Consider the following 12871-nt stretch of genomic DNA (forward strand, 5'->3'; position numbering starts at 1 on the left):
TGGGCTGCCTCAGCGCCTCACATACTAAACCCAATCAGCAATGCTACTAACAGGCAAGACGGACCCTTCAGCATTGCAATTTAAAGGGCTGATCGACTACATTGAGATTATTTGCTGGCTTGTTCTTTTGCTGGTTAACCTCTGGGCATTATTTGACCTGTTTTCAAACAGTGAATACTTAATTCTGACTTCTGAGAAGAAGCTTTTGCTAGTGCTGTTTTTGGCTGTCTTCAAAACAGTTTTACGGCAGTCATGGATGAGTTGGTAGCTCTACCATTGGGGTTGGAGGACAGGGAGAAACAGCAAAGAAGAAAGGAATGAGCAGGGACAACTGAAAGAAGACAGAGAAGGAAGGGCAGTGCATACTAGACCATATCCACAGGGGGGCTTCAGAGAACACCTCCCCAACCTGAACCTCCCTGTGGGGCAATGTATCAGGTGCTGTTGCTTCAAAAAGGAGGCTATCACTGAGCTATGTCAACTGCTGTAGCCACAACTGAAACCTCAAACCAGGACATGGACAGCACTGCCTGTGGCTGTCAAGGTCACAATAGGCCTTAACTTTTATGCAACAGGTTTCTTTCAGGCTGCTGCAGATGACATCAGCGACATCTCCCAATTTGCTGGACACCTTTATATCCTGAACAACACTGAAGCTAACTATGCCAGGAGGAACACCTATTTCACTCTCCTTCAGGACAGAGCAAAGCAGGATGAGAGAGCACTAGATTTCACCCACATTTCAGGCTTCCTTGGGGTCCAAGATGCCATAGACAGCACCTACATTGCCTTGCTTGTTCCCCATTTCCATGCTGGCATCTCTTTAAATAGAAAGGGATTATGTTCCCTCAATGTCCAGCTTACATGTGATCATAGACAGTCTATCATTCAGGTCTGTGCTTGGTTTCCTGGCAACAGTCATGATGCATTCATCCTATGCCAGTCCTCTATGTTGCTTTTATACAAATCAGGCTGTGAGGTTACAGGTTGGCATCTAATCGACAAGGGCTATCATCTCCTGACTTGGCTTATGACTCCTGTCAGGAATCCGAGCACAGCTGCAAAAGCCAACAACGATAGCCATGCTGTGACCAGAAATGTCATTGAGCAGGCAGTCGGTGTGCTCAAGCAATGTAATTATGAGAGAGCGTTAACTGAATCCGCATGATTGAAATTGGCAGAATGTGCATCAAATCAGTCATACAGGCTGTTTGATGTCACAATCTACCCACTCTGTATGCTTCCAGTGTATGCAAGGCGTGCCCATGCTAGTGCCTTTACTGCCCCAACTGCAGCACCGCTAAGGAACCGAATTTTGTAGCCTTAAATTACAAACTGATCATTTCACTTGTTGAAAACTGAAAATAGAATATCAAAACAGCTGTTGCTTCACTGTTCCCAATAATTTATTTCTATAGGGCAGTTTTCATTTATAAAAGAAAGAAAAATATGTCTTTCCAAGATACTCAACTATTGTACATAGTTTTATTCTTAGTTAAGAAGCATAATCCATGTTGATTGTAACCATATGGCCTCAGGTATCAACTAGGGTTACATACACGCATAGCTAGAAATTATGCATGCACAGAACTATGATTAAATATGTACAGTTCAGATATTAATGTGAGCACAGAGCTATGAGGTATGTTTGTCAAGAGCTGGAATTATTGTGTATAGAGTTAGGTTCTTAATGTGAACAAAGAGCAAGAATTAACAGGTTCAGAGTTACATTTTATGTGTGCATGGATTTTGGGTTTCTATATGAGCCAACTGTGCAACAGCCCCAACAAACACATTTCTCTGCAGCACCTGTGGAAGAGCCTGTCACTCCAGAATTGGCCTTTATAGCCACTCCAGGCGCTGCTTCACAAACCACTGACCACCTCCAGGCGCGTATCCATTGTCTCTCGAGATAAGGAGGCCCAAAAGAAAGAAGAAAAGAATATGTGCAGAGCAATGATGCGCAGATCTAGGATTTATAGTGGAGATTCTGAAATCCTGTACTTTAATGGACAGAAAATCATAGGCTGCACTCTGTAATTTTCCAAGATGCACTCCCTGATATGATGCATTTATCCAGTGTGCCATGTGCAGCATGATAAATGGCCCACTTAATATCAGAAGCTTGCTTAATGGAGACTTACTTCCTTGCGTCATGAGAGAATATACCAGTTAAGGAACATTATGATTATAACCTCAATATCATATCAGGTCACAGTTTTGTTCATTGTTCATTGACTGTGAACAATTTTTCAACTAAATGCACCAGCGTAGCCCAGTGGTAACACACTTGCCTCTTAGTCAGATGAACATGGGTACAAATTCCACTCCAGAGACTTGTGCACATAATCTAGACTGACACTTTCAGTGTAGTACCGAGGTAGAGCTGTACTGTTAATAATGCCTACTCTCAGACAAAATGTTAAGCCAAGAGGCAGACTCTGCCCTCTCAGGGGATGTAAAAGATTCCATGGCACTATTTGAAGAAGCGCTGGTGAGTTGTCCTAGCCAACTAAACTGATTATCTTGTCTTTTATCTCTTTGCTGTTTGTCAGACCTTGCTGAGTGCAGATTGGCTGCTATGTTTCCTTATGTTATAACAGTGATTGTAGTTCAAGACCACGGTTTCAAGCAAGGGAAAACCTTCTGTCATTAATCCCACATCTCCGTAGTATTCTCAATATATTTCTAATAACCCTGAATCCCATTTGTTGATAAGAACCTATCTTGTTCCTTCTTGAAACCCATTAGGTTTCTTGATCCATCACCTGTACTGGTAATCTGTTCCACATACCTACTGATATTGTAGTAAAACAATTTCCTCCTGTATTTCTTATTTTCTTTTGTTGTCTTTAAATTGCAAATATGACCCATTTTGCATAAATTCAATACATGGCAGAAAAGATTACTTGGATACAATTTGTCCAATCCTTTTATAATTTTAAACATTTCTATCATTGGCTGTAATGTGCTCTGGGATTATATAAAACACTTCATATCATTGCAAGCTCTTTCTTTCTTGAAAATAAATATCATACAGATTTGTTTGAAAGAATTAGATGATCTTAGCCAAGGCTGTACTTGGCCACTACAATTGGCCTCAGCACGACAGTTAGGTACAGAGAAAAAAAAATTAGCCAGGGTTCCTGCTCCTGATGGCTATCTAGATCGTCCTGGAAAGTTTGCATATGTGGGTGGGGTGAGGGCAGAGCCAAATTTGACTATAATGTCATCTACAACAAAACAGTCTGTTAACACTCAGGGCTGAATTTTCCTTCTGAGGTCGGGATAACCCAATGGCGGGAACATTTCCAGGTTCCGACCCTGTGCCACACAGGCACATGATCACCAATGTGATTTTCAATGAGATGGCCAATTAGAACATAGAACATAGAACAGTACAGCACAGTACAGGCCCTTCGGCCCACGATGTTGTGCCGACCCTTTAACCTACTCTAAGATCAAACTACCTACATACCCTTCAATCTACAATCATCCATGTACCTATCCAAGAGTCGCTTAAATGTCCCTAATGTATCTGCTTCTACTACCACCGCTGGCAGTGCATTCCACACACCCACCACTCTCTGTGTAAAGAACCTACCTCTGACATCTCCCCTAAACCTTCCTCCAATCACCTTAAAATTATGCCCCCTGGTGATAGCCCTTTCCGCCCTGGGAAAAAGTCTCTGGCTATCCACTCTATCTATGCCTCTCATCATCTTGTACACCTCTATCAAGACATCTCTCATCCTTCTTTGCTCATAAACCCTGTCTCTCAGAATCCTCTCCAATAATTTGCCCACCACCGACGTAAGACTGACTGGTCTGTAATTCCCAGGGTAATTCCTATTCCCTTTCTTGAACAAGGGAATAACATTTGCCACCCTCCAATCATCTGGTACTACTCCAGTGGACAGTGAGGACGCAAAGATCATCACCAAAGGCGCGGCAATCTCTTCCCTCGCTTCCCGTAATATTCTTGGGTATATCCCGTCTGGCCCCGGGGACTTATCTAGCCTCATGTCTTTCAAAATTTCCAGCACATCCTCCTTCTTAACATCAACCTGTTCGAGCATATCAGCCTGTTTCACGCTGTCCTCACAAACGTTCAGGTCCCTCTCACTCGTGAATACTGAAGCAAAGTATTCATTTAGGACCTCCCCTACCTCCTCTGACTCCAAGCACAAGTTCCCTCCACTATCCCTGATCAGCCCTACCCTCACTCTGGCCATCCTCTTGTTCCTCACATAAATGTAGAACGCCTTCGGATTTTCCTTAATCCTACCCGCCAAGACTTTTTCATGTCCCCTTCTAGCTCTCCTAAGTCCATTCTTCAGTTCCTTCCTGGCTACCTTGTAACCCTCTAGAGGCCTGTCTGATCCTTGCTTCCTGAACCTTAAGTAAGCTTCCTTCTTCCTCTTGACTAGCTGTTCCACATCTCTTGTCATCCAAGGTTCCTTCACCCTACCATCTCTTCCTTGCCTCATCGGGACAAACCTATCCAGCAGTCACAGCAAGTGCTCCCTAAACAACCTCCACATTTCTGTCGTGCATTTCCCTGAGAACATCTGTTCCCAATTTAAGCTCCCCAGTTCCTGCCTAATAGCATTGTAATTCCCCCTCCCCTAATTAAATATTTTCCCATCCCGTCTGCTCCTGTCTCTCTCCATGACTATAGTAAAGGTCAGGGAGTTGTGATCACTATCACCGAAATTCTCTCCCACCGAGAGATCTGCCACCTGGCCTGGTTCGTTGCCAAGCACCAAATCCAACATAGCCTCCACTCTAGTCGGCCTATCTACATATTGAGTCAGGAAACCTTCCTGGACACACCTGACAAAAACTGCTCCATCCAAACTATTTGCACTAAGGAGGTTCCAATCAACATTAGGGAAGTTGAAGTCACCCATGACAACAACCCTGTTACTTCTGCACCTTTCCAAAATCTGCCTCCCAATCTGTTCCTCCATGTCTCTGTTGCTATTGGGGGGTCTATAGAAAACTCCCAATAAAGTGACTGCTCCTTTCCTGTTTCTGACTTCCACCCATACTGATTCAGTAGACAAACCCTCCTCGACAACCTCCCTTTCTGCAGCTGTGATACTATCCCTGATTAGCAATGCCACTCCCCCACCTCTTTTACCTCCCTCCCTATTCCTTTTGAAACATCTAAACCCCGGAACATCCAACCTCCATTCCTACCCCTGTGATATCCAAGTCTCCGTAATGGCCACAACATCGTAGCTCCAAGTACTGATCCATGCTCTAAGTTCATCACCCTTATTCCTGACACTTCTTGCGTTAAAATAGACACACTTCAACCCATCATACTGGCTGCAACTTTGCCCTGTCAACTGTCTAACCTTCCTCGCAGACTCTCTGCACTCTGTATCTGCCTGCTCAACAGCTACCCCATCCACTGATCCGTAGCTCCGGTTCCCATCCCCCTGCCAAACTAGTTTAAACCCTCCCGAAGAGCTCTAGCAAACCTCCCGCCCAGGATATTGGTGCCCCTCCAGTTCAGATGCAACCCGTCCTTCTTGTACAGGTCCCACCTTCCCCAGAAGGTATCCCAATGATCCACATATTTGAAGTCCTCCCTCCTACACCAGCTCTGTAGCCACATGTTCAGCTGCACTCGCTCTCTGTTTCTAGCCTCACTAGCACGTGGCATCGGTATCAATCCTGAGATTACTACTCTGCTCGTCCTGCCTTTTAGCTTCCAACCTAACTCCCTATATTCGCATTTCAGGTCCTCATCCCTTTTCCTAGCTATGTCATTGGTACCGATGTGTACCACGACTTCTGGCTGATCCCCCTCCCCCTTAAGAATCCTGTAGACTCAATCTGAGACATCCCTGACCCTGGCACCCGGGAGGCAACATACCATCCGGGAGTCTTGTTCGCGACCACAGAATCTCCTGTCTGTTCCTCTAACCATTGAATCTCCTATCACTATCGCTCTCCTATTCACCCCCCTTCCCTTCTGAGCCACAGAGCCAGGCTCAGTGCCAGAGACCTGGCCGCTGTGGCTTTCCCCTGGTAGGTCGTCCCCCCCAACCGTATCCAAAACGGTATACTTATTATTGAGGGGAATGGCCACAGGGGATCCCTGCACTTGTTCCAGTGGGAACAATTTCTCAGCTTCTACCTATCAAGCCATTTCAGAATTTTGTATGTCTCAATTAGATCGCCTCACATTCTTCTAAACTCCAGAGAATATAGGCCCAATTTACTCAGCCTCTCATCATAGGACAAACCCCTCATCCCAGGGATTAATTCATTAAATCTTCACTGCACTGCCTCCAGTGCAAGGATATCCTTTCTTAAATGCGGAGACCAAAACTACACACAGTATTCTAGGTGCGATCTCACCAAAGCCCTGTACAATTTTATTATGACTTCTTTATTCCTGTACTCCAATCCTCTTGCAATAAAGGCCAACATGCCATTTGCCTTCCTAATAGCCTGCTGCACCTGCAGGTTAACTTAGTGCGTTCCTTGTATGAGTACCCCCAAGTCTCTCTGAACATCAACACTTACCAGCTTCACACCTTTTAAAAAATATTCTGCTTTTCTCTTATGACCAAAATGAACAACTTCACACTTCCCTACATTATACTCCATTTGCCATTTTGTCACACACTCACTGAAGCTATCTATATCGCTTTGCAGCCTGTCTACATCCTCCCTGCTGCTTACCTTTCCACTGAGCTTTGTATCAGCAAACTTAGATACATTACTCTCTGTCTCTTCATCCAAGTTATTAATATAGAGTGTGAATAGCTGAGGCCCCAGCAATGATCCTTGTGGCACCCCACTATTCACTGCCTGCCAACTTGAAAATGCCCTATTTATGCCCATTCTCTGCTTCCTGTCTGTTAACCAATCCTCTATCCAAACTAAAATATTACCCCCAACACCATGATCCCTTATCTTACCTATTAGTCTTTCATGTGGCACCTTATTTTAGTCCCTCAAGTTTCTCCAATACTTTTTCTTGGCTGATATCAATATCCTTAATTTCCTCACTCTTTTTAGCCCCTAGGTTACTGCCTATTTATGATATGGAACTTGTGTCTTCTATTGTGAAGGCAGACACAATATATGGAGAGACAGTATAGAATAAAGGGCACAATTCTAAAGGGGATACAGGAGCAGCGGGACCTAGGTGTATATGTGCATAAGTCATTGAAGGTTAAGAGAGCAGTTAATAAAGCATACAGTATCCTGGGCTTTATTAATAAAGGCATCATGTACAAGAGCAAGGAAGTTATGTTGAACTTGTATAAGACACTAGTTCAGCCTCAGCTGGAGTATTGCATCCAATTCTGGGTGCCGCACTTGACAAAAGAAGTGAGGGCATTGGAGAGAGTACAGAAGAGATTCACAACAATGGTTCCTGGGATGAGGAATTTCAGTTATGAAGATAGTTTGGAGAAGTTAGGACTGTTTTCCTTGAAGAAGAGAAGGCTGAGAGGTGATTTGATAGAGGTATTCAAAATCATGAGGGGGCTGGACAGAGTAGATAGAGAGAAACTGTTCCCACTCGTGAAAGGATAGAGAACGAGAGGACACAGATTTAAAGTATTAGGTAAGAGAAGCAAAAGTGACACGAGGAAAAGCTTTTTCACGCAGCGAGTGGTTAAGGTCTGGAATGCGCTGCCTGAGAAAGTGGTGGAGGCAGGTTCAATTGAAACATTCAAAAGGAAATTAGTTATAAGAAAAGGAAAAATGCATAGGGTTATGGGGAGAAGGCAGGGGAACGGCACTGAGGAAATTGCTCTTTCAGCGAGCCAGTGCAGACACGATGGGCCGAATGGCCTCTTTCTGTGCAACAATTCTATGATTCTGTGATGTTTGTTCAATGCCTCTGCCATTTCCTCATTCCCTATGATGATTTCTCCTGTCTCTGCCTCTAAGGGACCAATGTCTACTTTAGCTACTCTCTTCCTTTTTATGTACTTCTAAAAGCTCTTACAATCTGTTTTTATATTGCTGGCTAGTTTACTCTCATATTCTATTTTTTCCCTTTTTATCAACTTCTTGGTGGCCCTTTGCTGCTTTCTAAAACTCCCAATCCTCAGACTTGCTACTAATTTTTGCAACATCGTAAGCCTCTTCTTTTAGTCTAACACTCTCCTTAACTTCCTGAGTGAGCCATGGATGGGTCTTTCTGACTAGTTTTTGTTTTTGAACAGCATGTGTACTTTTGTTGAACCCTTTGAATTGTTTCTTTAAATGTTTACCACTGTTCATTTACTGCCATACCTTCCAGTCTATTTACCCAATTAACCTTAGTCAGCTCTCCCCTCATACCTGGCGTTGTTCAAGTTTAAGATTCCTGTTTGTGATTGAAATGTGTCACTTCCAAACTGAACATGAAATTCAATGGTATTATGATCACTATTTCCCAGTGGATCTTTTACTATGACATTGCTTATTAACCCTGCTTCATTACACAATACGAGATCTAAGATAGCTTTATCCCTAGTCAGTTCTACAACGTATTGCTCCAAGAAACTGTCACAAAAGCATTCTACAAATACATCTTCTAGACCACTGTTGCCAATTTGATTGTCTCAGTCTATATGCAGATTAAAGTCCCCCACAATTAATACATTACCTTTTTTACATGCGGCACAGTGGTTATCACCGCAGCCTCACAGTTCCAGGGACCCGGGTTCAATTCTGGGTACTGCCTGTGCGGAGTTTGCAAGTCTTCCCTGTGACCGTGTGGGTTTTCGCCAGGTGCTCCGGTTTCCTCCCACAGCCAAAGACTTACAGGTGATAGGTAAATTGGCCGTTGTAAATTGCCCCTTGTGTAGGTAGGTGATTGGGAATATGGGATTACTGTAGAGTTAGTATAAATGGGTGGTTGTTGGTCAGCACAGACTTGGTGGACCGAAGGGCCTGTTTCAGTGCTGCATCTATAAAAAATAAATAATTTCTCATTTAATGTTCTGTTCAATAATAAAACTGTAGTCGCAGATGTGATTCCAGGATGGTATTTTGCCTCCTTGGTGCAAGGATCTTGGATATCACTGAGCGGCTACAAAGTATTCTGGAGGGTGAGGGTGCACAGCCGGAGGTCGTGGTCCATGTTGGTACCAATGACATAGGTAGAAAGAGGGATGAGGTCCTGCAAAAAGAATTTCGGGAGCTAGGCAGCAGATTAAAAAGTAGGACCCCAAATGTTGTAATCTCTGGGTTTCTTCCGGTGCCACGGGCTAGTGAGTATATGAATAGGAGGTGAATGCATGGTTGGGGAGATGGTGCAGGAGGGAGGGCTTTAGATTCTTGGATCACTGGGCCTGTTTCTGGCGAAGATGGGATCTGTATAAGATGGACGGGTTGCACCTGAACCAGAACGGGACCAGTATCCTTGCTGGGAGGTTCGCTGTTGGGGGGCGTTTAAACTAATTTGTCAGGGGGATGGGATACAGAGTGAAAGCAGAGTAGGGGGTGATGTACAATCAAATATAAATGTGAAGCTAAGTCAGTCCGGAGGACAGAGTAAATGTAGACCTGTTAGGGCTCAGGCAAATAATGCAAGGCTGAATTGTATTTATTTTAATGCGAGGAGTCTTACTAGTAAAGCAGATGAATGGAGGGCGTTGATTAACAATTGGGAATATGATATTATTGCTATTACTGAGACATGTTTGAGGGAAGGGCAAGACTGGCGGCTTAATATCCCAGGGTATAGAATCTTCAGATATGATAGGGGAGGGGGTAAAAGAGGAGGTGGCATTGCACTGACAATTACTGCAGTAAGGAGGGATGATATCTTGGAAGGTTCCTCTAATGAGGCCATATGGGTAGAACTTAAAAACAAAAAGGGGGCTATTACTTGGCTGGGAGTGTACTACAGGCCTCCAAACAGTCAGGCAGTGGTAGAGGAGCAGATATGTAGGCAAATCTCAGACAGGTGCAATAATAATAGGATAATAATAGTAGGGGATTTCAACTTCCCCTATATTAGAGGGGATAGTATTAGTGCAAAAAGCTTAAAGGGGGCGGAATTCTTCGAGAGCATTCAGGAGAGCTTTTTGAGCCAGCATGTAGAGAGTCCTACAAGAGGAGGGGCGGTACTGGACTTAATCCTGGAGAATAAAGCCAGACAAGTGGTAGGAGTGGGGGAGCATTTCGGGGATAGTGACCATAACTCTAAGATTTAAGGTCGTTATGGAAAAGGACATAGAGGGACTGGAAATAAAAATACTGAATTGGGGGAAGGTAGATTTCAATATGATGAAAGAGGATCTGGCCAAAGTGAACTGGGAGCAGCTTCTTATAGGAAAATCTACATCAGACCAGTGGGAGTCATTTAGAAGGGAAATTGTGAAGATTCAGGTGCAGCATGTTCCTGCAAAGGTGAAGAGCAGGACCAACAGGTCAAGGGAACCCTAGATGTCAAGGGAGATAGAGGATTGGATAAGGAAAAAAAAGGAGGCGTATGGCAGATTCAGAGTGCTGAAAATAGCAGAGGCCATAGAGGAGTATAGAAAATGTAGGGGAGTACTTAAAAAAGTAATTAGGAGAGTGAAGAGGGGGCATGAAAAATCCCTGGCAGACTAAATCCCAAGAAGTTTTATAAATATGTTAGGGGCAAGAGGATAACCAGGGAAAAAGTGGGGGCCATTAGGAATCAAAGAGGCAATCTGTGTGTGGAGTCGAAGGACATAGGTGAGGTTTTGAACGATTATTTTTCATCTGTCTTCACTATGGAGAGGGACGATGTAGGCGTAGTGATCAGGGAAGGGGATTGTGATATACTTGATCAAATTAGCACTGAAAAGGAGGAAGTATTCGCTGTATTAGGGGCTTAAAGGTGGATAAATCCCCAGGCCCAGATGAGATGTATCCCAGGCTGCTATGTGAGGCAAGGGAGGAGATGGCGGGGGCTCTGGCACAAATTTTCAGATCCTCTCTGGCCACAGGAGAGGTACCAGAGGATTGGAGGTCAGCGAATGTGGTACCATTATTCAAGAAGGGTAGCAGGGATGAACCAGGTAATTACAGGCCAGTGAGTGTAACATCAGTGGTAGGGAAATTATTGGAAAAAATTCTGAGAGACAGGATTAATCAGGGATAATCAGCATGGCTTTGTCGGGGGGAGATCGTGTCTAACAAATTTGATTGAATTTTTCGATGAGGTGACTAGAGGTGTAGATGAGGGTAAAGCAGTTGATGTAGTCTATATGGACTTCAGAAAGGCTTTTGATAAGGTCCCACATGGGAGATTGGTTAAGAAAGTAAAAGCCCATGGGATACAGGGTAATTTGGCAAATTGGATTCAAAATTGGCTTCGTGGAAGGAGGCAGAGGGGAAGTATGGCATCAAGGAGCCCTAGCAAAACTGGAGTCAATGGGAATCAGGGGGAAAACTCTCTGCTGGTTGGAGTCATACCTAGTGCAAAGGAAGATGGTTGTGGTTGTTAGAGGACGATCATCTGAGCTCCAGGACATCACTGCAGGACTTCCTCAGGGTAGTGTCCTAAGCTCAACCATCTTCAGCTGCTTCATCAATGACCTTACTTCAATCATAAGGTCAAAAGTGGGGATGTTCGCTTATGATTGCACAATGTTCAGCACCATTCGCGACTCCTCAGATACTGAAGCAGTCCGTGTAGAAATGCAGCAAGACCTGAACAATATTCAGGCTTCGGCTGATAAGTGGCAAGTAACATTCACGCCACACAAGTGCCAGGCAATGACCATCTCCATCAAGAGAGAATCTAACCATCTCCCCTTGACATTCAATGGAATTACAATTGCTGAATCACCCACTATCAAAATCCTGGGGCCTACCATTGACCAGAAACTGAACTGGAGTAGCCATATAAACACCGTGGCTACAAGAGCAGGTCAGAGGCTAGGAATCCTGCAGCGAGTAACTCACCTCCTGTCTCCCCAAAGCCTGTCAACCATCTACAAGGCACAAGTCATCAGTGTGATGGAATACTCTCCACTTGCTGGATAGATGCATTTCCAACAACACACAAGAAGCTCGACACTATCCAGGTCAAAGCAGCCTGCTTGATTGGCACCCCACTGTCATGCTAGGCCCCCACTTGCCAAGAATGAGGCACATTAATTTTGTTATGAACATTGATTTTAAACTGTTACTGGAGTGAAGAAAGGACTTGTTAAACAGATCAGCCATGGCTGAAAAAGATATTTGCATATTAACAGATGGTGATTGGAAGGACAAAGGACCATTCCCTGACACATTCAATCCACAATGGACTTTTGAACACCAGGTATTGTGTGTAAGAAGAGCATTCCAGAGACTGCTAAGGTGATACAATCCAAGATGTGGTCAGACCAGTTAGGCACATGACTAACCTACTTGGCAACCTGTGTTTTTATGAATTGTACAAACAGTTTGAACTCAGAGTGTCTGTTTACTCCTGGACTGAGAAGATCTCTCCTGTCTGCTCACATCTCCCTTTCTCACAAGCCTACTCCATTGAAGACACATGAACCCCAAGAGAGAAAAGTCTCCTACAGCAAACAAGGTCTAAGAAGAATAGTGGGCCCCAAAGAAAAGCAAGATCTACCTACAATCAATGACTCTACAGTGAACTTGAAGAACTGTAACAAAAACTCTTCAGATATTGCTTCAAATTTTTCCACTTTATTTTTTTCTCTACTCTTTTCTGTCTCTATCTGCATGTGTATATCATGTATGCACGCTAGCATGGCCGCGTCGTGTATCCATCAATGTTAACCAAAGTAGAGTTTAAGTTCAAGTTTAATAAATTTCAACTTTTCTTCTTTAAACCTAAGAAAACCTGTTTGTGTTGGTTTCTTTGCCTTATAATTGGAAAGCGGTGAACAAGGATTCACCAAGGGGGAGCTAA

This window comes from Heterodontus francisci, chromosome 19 (genome assembly GCF_036365525.1).
Source record: "Heterodontus francisci isolate sHetFra1 chromosome 19, sHetFra1.hap1, whole genome shotgun sequence".
NCBI classification, from domain to species: Eukaryota; Metazoa; Chordata; class Chondrichthyes; order Heterodontiformes; family Heterodontidae; genus Heterodontus; species Heterodontus francisci.